General features: G+C 51.2%; 1 protein-coding gene across 5 annotated transcripts in view; it reads right to left on the bottom strand.

Annotated features, from left to right (window-relative positions):
- Positions 1–12,409, bottom strand: part of LOC113801789 (rho guanine nucleotide exchange factor 10) — a 51,286-nt gene extending 38,877 nt beyond the window's left edge. The window contains exon 1 of one of the 5 annotated variants that reach the window (XM_070114126.1): positions 12,276–12,409. The gene's annotated coding sequence lies outside the window, so the exon portion shown is untranslated. Of the gene's footprint in view, positions 1–2,036; positions 2,177–2,205; positions 2,408–12,275 lie in introns of those variants that run through there. The other 4 variants (XM_070114124.1, XM_027352216.2, XM_070114123.1 and 1 more) reach the window with 4 other exon arrangements.
- Between the last annotated feature and the right edge of the window lie 91 nt (positions 12,410–12,500).

The following is a 12,500-nucleotide window of genomic DNA, read 5'->3' as shown; positions in this document are numbered from 1 at the left end:
AAAAAGTCGCGTATGACGACACGCCGCCATCCGAGGCTCTGCACGCCTTCGGTTCGCCTCGGTTCGCGGAAGGAAGGGTGAATCATGTGACACCACTGTGAAGCCAAACATATATATGTGTAGCTACAAAAAAAAAAGATATGCATATACACGTGAAGACAAACAAACACACAGACAGGCATGCTCTCTCTCTCTCTCTCTCTCTCTCTCTCTCTCTCTCTCTCTCTCTCTCTCTCTCTCTCTCTCTCTCTCTCTCTCTCCCTCTCTCTCTCTCCCTCCTCTCTCTCTCACACACACACACACACACACACACACACACACACACACACACACACACACACACACACACACACACACACACACACACACTCACACACACACACACACACACACACTCAAAACTCAGTTACTCTGGACGGATTCTGAATATTTCTGTAGTGCGTATCTCTCTCTTTACTCACCATTGCAGGACCACACCAAGAAGCAGAATGGACGTGACATATTTGCAGTATAAAGCAGGACAACATTACCAAAAGCGGGAGAAACTTTACAAGATTTATCCCAATGTTTCAAACATTTTCCACAGACAACACAAATAAAACAAAATCTTGAGGTTTTTACACTTCAACACTTCACACTTCTTCTCGACAAACACTCGACTTCTCTGATTCTTAGTGCACTTTCCTCTCCGAAGTTTCCGATTTAAAACTGATCCTTCCGTGTGTCCTTTGCCTCAACTACTACAAAAGTATTTACAACACAAACATTTCCACAATGCAACAAGGCACGTAGATTAATCTGCACACGACCAACGGCAAACAGACATGCATGGAAGCACAGAAAGCACATCGTGCTGCCGGGGTTCGCGACCCCCACAGACGCGCGACACACGGACACTGGGACAAGAAACACCGACTGACGCAAGAGTCGACGCGCGCGCCACTAACACCGCCGACGACGTCCCTCCCTCAATGCTTAACTTTCACCCTATCACACATGCTCATGGCGTCCGCTGAGATGAAGGGAGAACAGGAGGCGGCGGCGGCGTCCTTCGGCCGGGTAACGCTTCGCCTCCCTCAGGGACGCATCACCTTGGCCTGCCACTGGTCATTCCCAGGCAAGGCCCCGCATCCTACGTCACCGATTTTTCGCAGAATATTGCATGATGGGAACCTCGTCCAGTCTCTCACATTTGGAATAAGCTTTCAACATCGGATATCTAGAAGCCAAGTGTGGCACCGCAATTGACTTGACATTCAGCAAAGGGAATTTTCATAAAAGGAATTCTACTTATAAGTAAATCCCTCTGACGGACCACCCGACTGGGGATAGTTAACAACACGACAATGGCGCACCAAATGAATACAAAATGAATTGAATCTACTTCGTACACGTAAAGCTTCATTGTAACTGAGACTGAATTATTTTCCCAAAAGTATTAATGAAATAAAAATTTACACGTAGTTTCAATTAGAAAATAAATCCTATGGAGCTCCTCGGAGGATTAAACGAGACCAACCGAAAGAACAAGAACAACAGCAAGCGAATTGGGCTTCACATTGCACTGTAAATGTCCTTTGTAAGGCCTTGAATGTCAATTTATTATGCAGGCAAATGATCTGTAACTCGTCTGAGATCATGTTGCACGCACTCGCGAGCGTTATACTTCTTGTGCCCTCTCCGCAAGCAGCGCCCGAGCCCTTCCAGGCGGGCCGGACCGCTGCCCGCCCGGCCCTTCCCTCCTGCCCACTCCAGCATCTGGTACGCACCGCCTCCATCTCAGCCCGTTGCACGAGCCTCCACAGCCCACCTTCGCCTCCAGCCCTCCCTCCTACACCCCTGGAGATGCTTCCTTGAACAGGCGTGGTGTTGCGACACCCTTGCCTAACCAAACGCACCAGGAGGAGGCTTTCCTGCTGCAGCTCGGATCACAGATGGAAAGAACTCGGCTGGAAATGTCGCACAAAACTCAAACTCGCTCTTTCTCCATTGTACAATTTTCTCGACGCTTATCAACTCGACTTTGTTTCACTCACTTATTTCTGTTTATCATATTGTAGGGACCAAAGACTCACTCGCACGACTATCGGCATGCACAAAACTTCATGACCGAATTTCGTTTCTTTTCTCCGCCGTAGGGTTCACTACACACTCTAACAGGGTTCGACGATGACACTGCGCCAACTAAACTCTACTCGCACACACTCAGCACTACAGACACAGAATCCGGGGTGCGGGCGCTGCTGCGGGCGTGGACGGCCAGGTGAGCCACGAAGGGAGGAACACAAAGCTGGCGTCGCTACCCGTGCGATCCTCCCGGTCCGGGCGCCGCTCCGCTACTGAATGACTCTGAGAGACGGGCCCAGGGTGGCAAGCGGGCGGGAGGGCGGGAGGGCGCAGGGCGGGTGGCAGGCCAGGCAGGCAGGCGCGAGGCAGCCTCATCACTGGGAGCGCCGCACCACCCTTCCACATGCCCCCCTCCCCTTCCACCCTCTCCACACTTTTCCTCCACCTTCTCACCTACCTACGACGCACATTCGCAGCGAAGGTGAGCTTGCTCGTGTTAATTACAGCTTAAAAGTGCCCGCATATACCTGATGCCCTGTCCCCACATGTCTGCCATTACTATAAATACATAGCAGCAGCTGAACCTCCTAACACAGGGGCACCAGCTGTTACATGCGCAAACCCTGTTTACACCTCAGATACTACGGCCAGATCGCACGTGTCGGCGCCCTGCACTCGACGGCCACACAAGTAACGGAGAAACGTGGCGCGAAAGGGTGATGGAGAGAAAGCATTGTCGCTGCAGGTCTAAATGGCCCCCACTGATCATTTATGAAAAGCAGGTCTAACTGAAGGAATCAATTTGCGTAAAAGTGTGTAAGTGACGTCAGCAGGACACTAAGGTGGGCCATTCATCGGAAGGAAGGAGTGGGAGGGCGAGTGAACGGCAGTGCCCTTCGCGGAAACGGGTGGCACTGCCAGATAAATTGGGCGTGAGCTGCAACTCGGCGAGGCGGCGGCAGGTGGGGACAAATGACCGGCCGTAAGAGTGAGATATGTGCAACCTGCGACGCCCAAGCAGATGCATCCTCCGCTATTCCGCCAGGCTCTAGTTTGTCCGCGCCTGCATCATGACCTGCACTACGACAGGAGAGCATGGGCATCCAGGAGCGCCGTGTCTTTCCACGCGACGTGCCAGTGACGCTGTCAGTCGCCGCGAGATTCATGCCCATGCTGGTACTTGGTCGCCACGAGGGGCGCCCTCCCTTGCCCTGGCTGCTGTCACTTGCAACACTGACTCGCATCCTGGACCACCATCGCACGGCCCCTTCATGCCCCCCATCCTTCATGACCCATGGCTGCTGCACGCTCCCCCGACTTGTGCCTTGCATGACCACAGCCTCGCCTCCTCCTGCCATGCATGATTCCTTATCGGGATATCCCTGTCCGAGATGACCTAGGCTTCCCTTCTGAGGATGGAGGAGGAGGTGGTGTAAGTGGTCGGGAATAGATGGTGATGGTGATGATGATGATGATTATTAATGATGACAATTGATGATGATGATGATAAGGAGGAGGAGAATGATGATGATGATGATGAGGATAATGAGGAGGAGGAGGAGGAGGATAATGATGATGATTAATGATGACAATTGATGATGATAATGAGGAGGAGGATAATGATGATGATTAATGATGACAATTGATGATGATGATAAGGAGGAGGATAATGATGATGATGAGGAGGAGGATAATGATGAGGAGGAGGAGGAGGATAATGTTGATGATTAATGATGACAATTGATGATGATAATGAGGAGGAGGATAATGTTGATGATTAATGATGACAATTGATGATGATAATGAGGAGGAGGAGGATAATGATGATGATTAATGATGGCAATTGATGATGAGGAGGAGGAGGAGGAGAAAGAGAAGGGGGAGGAATAAGAGGAGGTGGTTGATTAAGAGGAAGAGGAGGAGGAGGAAGAATAAGAAAAGGAAGAGAGGTGGGGTAAGAAGAGAAGGAGGAGAGGTGCAGAGTCTGAAAAGGAAGAGGGGGAGAGGTCGGAGGAGAGGAAACCGACGGCCGGTGATGAGGAAGCGGCGGGAAAGGCGTCCGAGGGGGCGACGGAGGCGGCGCAGGCGGCGGCCCGTGAGGAGGGCGCGGAGACAGCCTGGGTCCGGGGTACACAACCTGGCCAGCTCAGGTGGGATGCTGGAGGTGGCCGCCGCTCCCACCATACCGGTTTGCCGTCACCGGGAAGTGCACGTAACGGCTCCCAGGTGGGCAGCGCGCGAGTACCTGTACTTGTACAAGTTCCACCTGCTGGGCCATCTGTCTAGCAGCTAGCGGGGCCGGTGGCGCGAAGGTAAGAGGTATGTAGGGCATGTTCGTTAGGAAGGTATACCCATCTGGGTATACTTAATGGGGGCAATGAGGGTATGGCAAGCCTGCAGCAGATCAGGCTCCGTGGACCCTGACCTTGGTTCATATTAATCGCCATTCTTTGTTCTTGAGTCACACGGCGCCCATTCAGGTCCCTCGCTCGCCCCCCCCCCCCCCACCTCGCCCATTCGTCCGTCCGCGTCCGATCTTTCTCCGCACTTTCACCCGAGCCATCTCGGCGTCGCTCGCAGCCTCCGCGCACTCCCCGACCGCTCCCTCGCCTCGGCCGGGCTTAATCCTTGCCTCGATCCTCGCCTCGGCTACATGCCTCCTCACGACCCGACCTTCTGGCAAAACTCAATTTCGCGAATTTCTGCTCGTCACTTTGCCCATTACAGAGCCCCAACTCTATTTATTGTCACTCGCTCCGCTCATCTCTTCTCATCTCTGTCTTCGGATTCTCTTCGCTCTCTCTTTTTTGTCCCTTTCGTCTCCACCTCTTACTTCCATGCGACTCCGCGTGCGTGTCAGCCACCTGTGCGCAAAAAAAAAAAAAAAAAAAAAAAAAAAAAAAAAAAAAAAAAAAAAAAAAAAAAAAAAAAAAAAAAAAACATAATCGAATAATTGGGTTGTTGTTCACGGCAGCGAACAAGTGCAGCGGAGTGAGATAACCCTCGAGGCAGGAGATTCTACTCAGGTAATCTCCCTTCCGCGAAATCGCACTTCACTCTGGCCAAGGCCTCGTCAGCGCGGGCAGGAGAGCCGATCGTGTTTGCTGATGCGGCGCCACGACCGACGTGACGGGCCATCCCCCAGTCCCCTCTCAGGTAAAGGGGACTTGGCGTCGCCATGGCCGTTTAAGAGTCCACAGGAACATGGCAACTTAATATTTCCTAGAAGAGCAAGGAAGCTTAATATCCGACTGGAGTAAGGCAGCTTGATATTCTACAAGAACACACCTTCATACCCTCTAGGAATATATAAGATAAATATCACACACGAGGATAGCAGCTTAACATCCAACAGGAACAGCTTAATACATCCCACAACAGTATAGCACATTGCCTCCCCCTTACTCCATTTATTTCTATCTATTTTCTATCCATTTCTTTACGATAAAGAAAGTGTACATAGAATGACAAGAAAGGGAAGGTACGAAATGATAACACCCAATATCAGACACTCATGACCTTCGCGTCCCGATCAGCCCTCCTCACCCTCGAGCGCTCCCTCATCCCGCCTCGAAGGGAGCTCCGCCTCGCCTCCCCCAGCACCTTCCCCGAGAGGATTCCCCCTTTCCTTCCACTTCCCTTCGTCCACTGCCCCTCTGTCGGTTTTCGTCAACCTTTCCTCTCCTATTCCTCCCTTCGCTTTATTCCTTTCAGTCCTCCCATTTCCCTACCATTCTTATTTTTCCCTTCTCTCTTCCTAAGTCTTCCCTTTTCCCTAACCCTCTTATTCCCCTCTCCCACTACATCTCTTCTACCTCCCTTCTGCCTACCTCTCCTATCCCCCCCCCTTTCTCCTCCTCCCCCTTCTCCCATCTCCCTATCCCTCTATTCCCCCTCCTCCCTAACCTCCTCTATTCCTCCCTTCACCTTACCTCTCCTATTCCCCTCTTTCTCCTCCTCCTCCTCCCTAACCTCCTCTATTCCTCCCTTCACCTTACCTCTCCTATTCCCCCCTTTCTCCTCCTCCTCCTCCTCCCTAACCTCCTCTAGTCCTCCCTTCTCCCATCTCCCTATCCCTCTATCCCCCCTCCTCCCTAACCTCCTCTATTCCTCCCTTCTCCCTTATCTCCGACGCCGCCGCTCGCCTCCCTCCCTGCGCCTCACCCTCCGCGCGACACCGCAGAGGGAGGCTGGCACGCTGCCCGGCCCGACGCTGGCACAGGCTCTGTTTATTTGTTTGTTTGGAGATTCGTGGGAGATAGATATGGGAGGGGAGGGGAGGGGAGGGGAGGGGAGGAGAGGGGTAGGGAGGGGAGGGAGGAGGGAGTGGGAGAGGGGAGGGGAGAGAGAGGAGAAAGAGGAGGGGAGGGGAGGGGAGGGGAGGGGAGAGGGGAGGGAGTGGGAGGAGAGGGGAGGGGAGAGAGGAGAAAGAGGAGGGAAGGGGAGGGATGAATGGGAGATTGCGGAGAGGGAGAGGGAGAGGGGAAGAGAAGGGGAAAGGAAGGGGAGGGGAGGGGGAAAGCAGAGAAGCATGGGGAAGGGGTGGAAAAAAATTAAGGAAGAAAACAAGAAAGATAAAGAGGGATGGGGAGGAAAGAGGAAGAGAGGGGAAAAGAGGAGTGAGGAGGAGGGGAGATGGATGGATGAATAAATAGATGAACATGAATAGAGAAGGGAAAGTGAAGGGGTGGATGAAAAGAAGGGAGGGGAGGTAGGGGAATAGAAGGGAAAAGGGGAAAGGAAGAGAAAAAGACGGAGAGGGTGTGAGGGCTTGGGAGACGGAAAAGAGAAGAGAGGGAATGAGGGAGGAGAGAGAGAGAGAGAGACAGAGAGAGAGAGAGAGAGAGAGAGAGAGAGAGAGAGAGAGAGAGAGAGAGACAGAGAGAGAGAGAGAGAGAGAGAGAGAGAGAGAGAGAAGAGAAAGAGAGAGAGAGAGAGAGAGAGAGAGAGAGAGAGAGAGAGAGAGAGAGAGAGAGAGAGAGAGAGAGAGAGGGGAAGAGAAGAGCAGAGAAGGGAAGAGAAGACCAGAGAAAAGAAGAGCAGAGCAGAGAAGAGAAGAAAGAAATTAGATATGGATATAAATATATACACAGCTAAATATATATATAGCTCATCTACTTTGTCTTCCTTGCGCTCACTAGCTCACTGACTCATTTACTCACTCTCTGTGCAAATAATTGAGTGAGTGAGTGACTTAATGGCCTTCAAGAGGTTCTCGCACCGCCTTACCGGATGCTGCAGCGCGCGAATGCATGACATGCACCTGTTTCCTACCTGTCAACCACCTTTTTATCCGCTCTTCTTGCCTCTCTTACTTTCCCCTTCTGCATGACCCACGCGAGAGCAAGGCGCGAGCTCAGACCACACCCTCCGCCGTTCTTATGCGTCCGTTTCTTTGCCTTAAAAAGAGTGACTCATCCTGACTCCTAGACCCCCTAAAAGGGTGGGAAGGCTCAAGGATGGGGCTGAGATAATGCGTGATGTAGAAGGATCATGGAGATTGCCTCGCTTGACGGCATGGGACTAAGCTCTCCTTCCTCCCGCCTCTTTTCTCTCTTTCTCTCTTTTTCTGCCCTCCCTTCTATCTCTATGTCCCTCCCTCTATCTCTCTGACTCTCCTTCCTTCTTAATGCCCTCCCTCTCTCTCTCCCTTCATATCTCCCCCTGCCTCCTACTTTCGTTCCGCAACAAAGATAGGGGAATCCGCAGGCCATAGACGTGGGGAGGGAGGCGAGGCAGGCCGTCTAGGTACGAGAGAGCGCTGGGATACAGGCCAGAGCGCGGGTGCAAGCAGGGCGTGCAGAACAAGCCCTCAGACGGCGGGATACGGGTAACCTAGTTAGCCACAGGGCGTAGCAAGCGTCCTGCCACTGGCGTCTGGACGATATCACCAGCAAGGTTGCCAGGCGGAGGTTGCTCTCCGTGTCCGGCAAGTCCTGCGCTTTGCACAATGAGCAGTTCATCTCCGGAGCGCCTTGTCGCGGAGGACACGTCGCGTCAAAGCAGGTCTTAGTTACATCAACGGAAGGATTGAGGTTCCTTGCGCTGACGGTCGCGTGTGATGAAATGTGACCCCTGCCATTCCATGTCGCGGCTTAACAAGGTAAAAGCAATATACTAGCTTGTGAAAGCCGGCAGCGTGTTTATTGCCACTCGGGTGAGTTGCGGCGGTTACAGTGTGCTCGGGCGGGCGCCATTTATCGTCTCGCTTTTACTCCGCTGCACAAAACATGCAATATTCATCCTGCTTATCTTAACAACAGTCTCTAAATGGGAGCGAGCCTCTGCCGGTCGCGAAAATATCCGGCGACACAGACGTCGCACCCACGTCGTGTCTTTTGCCTACTGTTTACGGAGCGGCGCTGCCAATAAAGTTGCTCATTAGGAATATTTTGCCTCAATCCAGTTCATCAACGTGCACGACATTTTGACAAGAGAAAATAAAGGAGTAAACGAAAAAATCCAGAAAATCAGCGCCTCTCCTCCCTTTGTCACCGGGGAAAATAAATCAACTTACAACCTTATCATCACTTCATCAAGGAGAGGCAATCTTGCGCCGGATCAGGCCATTAGGCGAAATAATATTCATCTAATTCTGTCTCATTAAGAGCCAGACGTGCCTCGCTCATCAAACTGGACATTTTTCGATGATCAGGATTTCCATGATCTACACAGGATTTCTTACACCCAGTAACTAATCAGCTGACATAAGAAGATCAACTCTTGTTTCTTTTGGCTCCTGCACGATGTGTGTATAATGGAACAAGTGTGAACAAGACTTAATGTGCACAATTTGACTTAAAAATAAAATATTTCAGCACAGTGGATGTCGCGTCCTGCAAACATGTCCTGCGTCCGCGACGTCGTTGCAAGTGGCCGACAGGAAGCTTGCAAACGTTTCATGATTCATGGCTCACTCGCCGCCCCTGCACGAGGCGCGGCGCGGCGGGGGCCTCGCAGCTGCTCGGAGAACGGGCTTGTTATGTCAGGCTCGAGCTGACCTCCGCGCTCCTCCCCCGTGCCAGTCGCCGATAAAACTCCCCCGAGATGAAGACGGCCACAAGTTTCAGCCATTCGTTCCACATCAGCAATAACATAAATGACAATAACGCGAGGCCTCGGCAGCTTTAGGACATGACTCAAGGCCCAAAGAGGTGACACTGACGTCAAAAGAGCAAGAAACGGGCGTCATACTTCAACCTACCTCATAACACACATCTTGTTACTCATCATGAGGCTTGTAAATGAGGGGGAGGGTCAGAGGGAGGGGGAGAGGAAATAAAAATGTAAACGAGAGAAACAGGGGGCGGCGGGGGGGAGACAGGGACCCAACAAGGAATATGGACAATGAGGAAGACCGAAGACGAAGAAAATTAAGAAAAGAAAAAAAAGTCGGATGGCGGTGAAAGTAAAATACAAGGGCAAGAAACTCCACGACCGCGAGAAGGGTGTAGCCATGAAGGGAAAAAAACGAAAAAAAAATAGAAGAAAAAAAGCTGGCCTAGGTGTGTGGGATGAGTGAAGGATAACGACGGGGGTGGGAGGAGAGCAAGGAGGGGGGGGGGGGGGGCGTGGCTACGGCGACGTCCTTTTCGCTGGTGGAATCTTCTGTCCGTCCGTGAGCGAGGGAACTGACCGCTCAGCAGAAGACCCAAAGAGCTGCGCCATCATCCTGACTGATTCCCCCGAACATAAAAAAAAACTCAATCGATTTCAAACCCGAAGCCAATCATCCGCCCATATGGCCATCTTGCATCACTCCTTCAAGCGATACACTAGTCACACCCTCGGAATATCTCGCCCGGGGAACGCAACACCCAGAATACAGCATTGTCTAATCCTCAAATATTCTCAAAGCATTTAGGGACACGCGCGGCCGCCAAGGGTCTCGTCGTCACCCGTGGAACAGGCGGATGGTTCACTCTACATTTATAAAACCTGCTCGATGAGGACGTAACGCAAACAAATGGTATTACTAAGTCTCCCTCATACCGCGGGTACCTGCTACGACCATGACTCTGCGTATGTCGAGGGCTGGCGATGATGCAGATCACGATGATGACTAACGATAATGATAATGGTGGTAGTGATGATGATGGTGATGAGCACTGATACTGGTAGTGGTGTTGAGGATGAAAAGATAAAAGAAAGGAACAAGAAGAGGATGAGGATGAGGATGAAGAAGATGCTGTTGATGAGGATGAGGAGGAGTAGGAAGAGGATATTGATAATAAGGACTACGAAGAGGATGATGATGATGATGATAAGGAGGAGTAGGAAGCGGATGAGGATGCTGCTGATGATGATGAGTAGGAAGGTGATGTTGATGATAATAAGGAGGAGAAGTAGGACGAGGAGGAGGAGGAGGATAAGGAGATAGACGAGAACAAACGACGGCGGAGGAGAAAGAGGGACTGCGAAGACCGAAGAGGGAATCCGCCACACCGCCTCTCACCTTCGCCTGTAGCGCCGCCAGTGCCCCGGCTCTTAATTACTCCGAACGGGTCATTACTCGCCGGGTGTCACTCCAACCGCCCGCGCCCACTCCGCCGCCCACCCGCGAACGGGCCTGACTCATCTTGCATAAATACCATCTCTCCAGACTACTGCCGCCTCGTCGCTGGGCTGACGGGGGGAGGGGGGGGGGACGGTCCGGAAGAAGAGCCTGGTCACGAAAGGCAGAGTTTAGGAGCGACCCTGAGACAATGGAGTTGTGTGGGAGACCATCTTTCTCTCCTCTCTCACCTTCTTCCCTTTCGTCTTTGCCCCTTTCCCCTTTTACGCCCCCCTACTCCGTCATCCCCATTCTCCTTCCCTTCCTGCTGCTTTCTTCTTCCCCTCCCTATTTCCCCCTTTCCCCTTCTTCTTCCATTCCCTCTTCCCCTCTTTATATTCCTCTCCCTCTCGCCTTCGTCTCCCTCCCTCCCTCCCTCTCCTCCCCCTTCCTTTTCTTTTTCTTCCTCTCCCATTCTCCTTCCCCCTTTCCCCTTCTTCCCTTCCCTCTTCCCCTTTTCATCCCCACCCTCTCCCCTTCTCCTTCCCCTTCCTCTCCCTATCCTCAGTGTTTATGATTATGTAAATTGCTGTATTTGTTTGAATTCACAGCTCTGCGGGTCTTTGTTTGTGTTCATGTTTATAGCAGGATCCCTGTTTATGTGTGCGCGCGTCGGTCTGTAAAATTCCTTGACATGTAGTGAAAACATCCAACGCCTCAACATCAGTATTTCTACTTCAGCAAATACAGGATTATATAAGTTATGAACAAAACTAATAATAATAATAATAATAATAATAATAATAATAATAATAATAATAATAATAATAATAATAATAATAATAATAATAATAATAATAATAATAATAATAAAAACAATAAAAAAATAATAATAATAGATACATAATAATAATACACAAGAAAATCTAATAATTAATAATGCTAATAGTGATGCTAAATAATTTCACAGCATCAAAACGTAATAAAAAAAAAACACCAACAAAAAACAACAACAATAACAAAGCAAAATAAACCGTTCGCCTGGAGGAGCCCACAACGAGGCCATGCACTCGTTTTCCCCTTTCACTCTTCCTCTCTTTTCGTTCATAAAGCCCTCCCCGACCGGCGGCGCCTCCCCATATCCGGCCCAACATAAATATTCCGGAGGAGGACAAAGATTTTTTCACGCGGCCCGGCTTCTCATAAAGGCACCCAGGCCTTATCCCCGCAGGCTTTCGGGAAGGCTCCGAGGGTGCCCTAGCAACAGCCCAATATAAAGCGCTGGATCCGAGGTCGTTTCAACATCATGAGGAAAGGGAGGGGAAAGGGAGGGGAAAGGAGAGGAAAGAGGAAGGAGGGAGGGAGGGAGGGGGGGTGTAAACAAATCGCCATGTTTTAAATTTTGAGTGCGCTGTGACCTCATTTCCTGCGGTGTGGAGGGTGCGCGCTTCACGATGAGGCTCGTCCTGTTATAAACACGGTGTATCATTACTCTTTCATAATGGTATGAAGGGAAAAAAAACAGATCACGACTATACCATTCGCGGAGAAACGCCTCGCTTTGCAACCACACCACGCACCTGCAACACCTCCCCCTCCCCCCTTAACACACACCACACATCCCCTCTCGCCACGACAACAAACACACACCACTTCATAACACGCCACTTCCAGCACCGCTCTCCTCCTCTCCTCCTCCATGTGTTTTCCTAACCTTTCTCTCGCCTTTGCCGACTCTTATTTTCCTCAAAATTTAATTCTTCCTTTTTCTCTTCCACCCGCGACTTATTTTCCAGCACTTGACACCAGGTGAACGTTCGCAGCCCCGACGCGCACTAGGTCGCCCTCGAACTGATGGCCCTCTGGCGTGCGAGTGCCCATTAGGCCGAGCTGAAAGGATGACGCCCATTAGAGAGGCGGATATGTAGTGCGGGGGCCG

The sequence above is a fragment of the Penaeus vannamei genome, chromosome 35 (genome assembly GCF_042767895.1).
Source record: "Penaeus vannamei isolate JL-2024 chromosome 35, ASM4276789v1, whole genome shotgun sequence".
Classification (NCBI taxonomy): Eukaryota; Metazoa; Arthropoda; class Malacostraca; order Decapoda; family Penaeidae; genus Penaeus; species Penaeus vannamei.
Note: the sequence above shows the minus strand (reverse complement) of the source record. Positions and strands in the feature narration are given on the sequence as shown.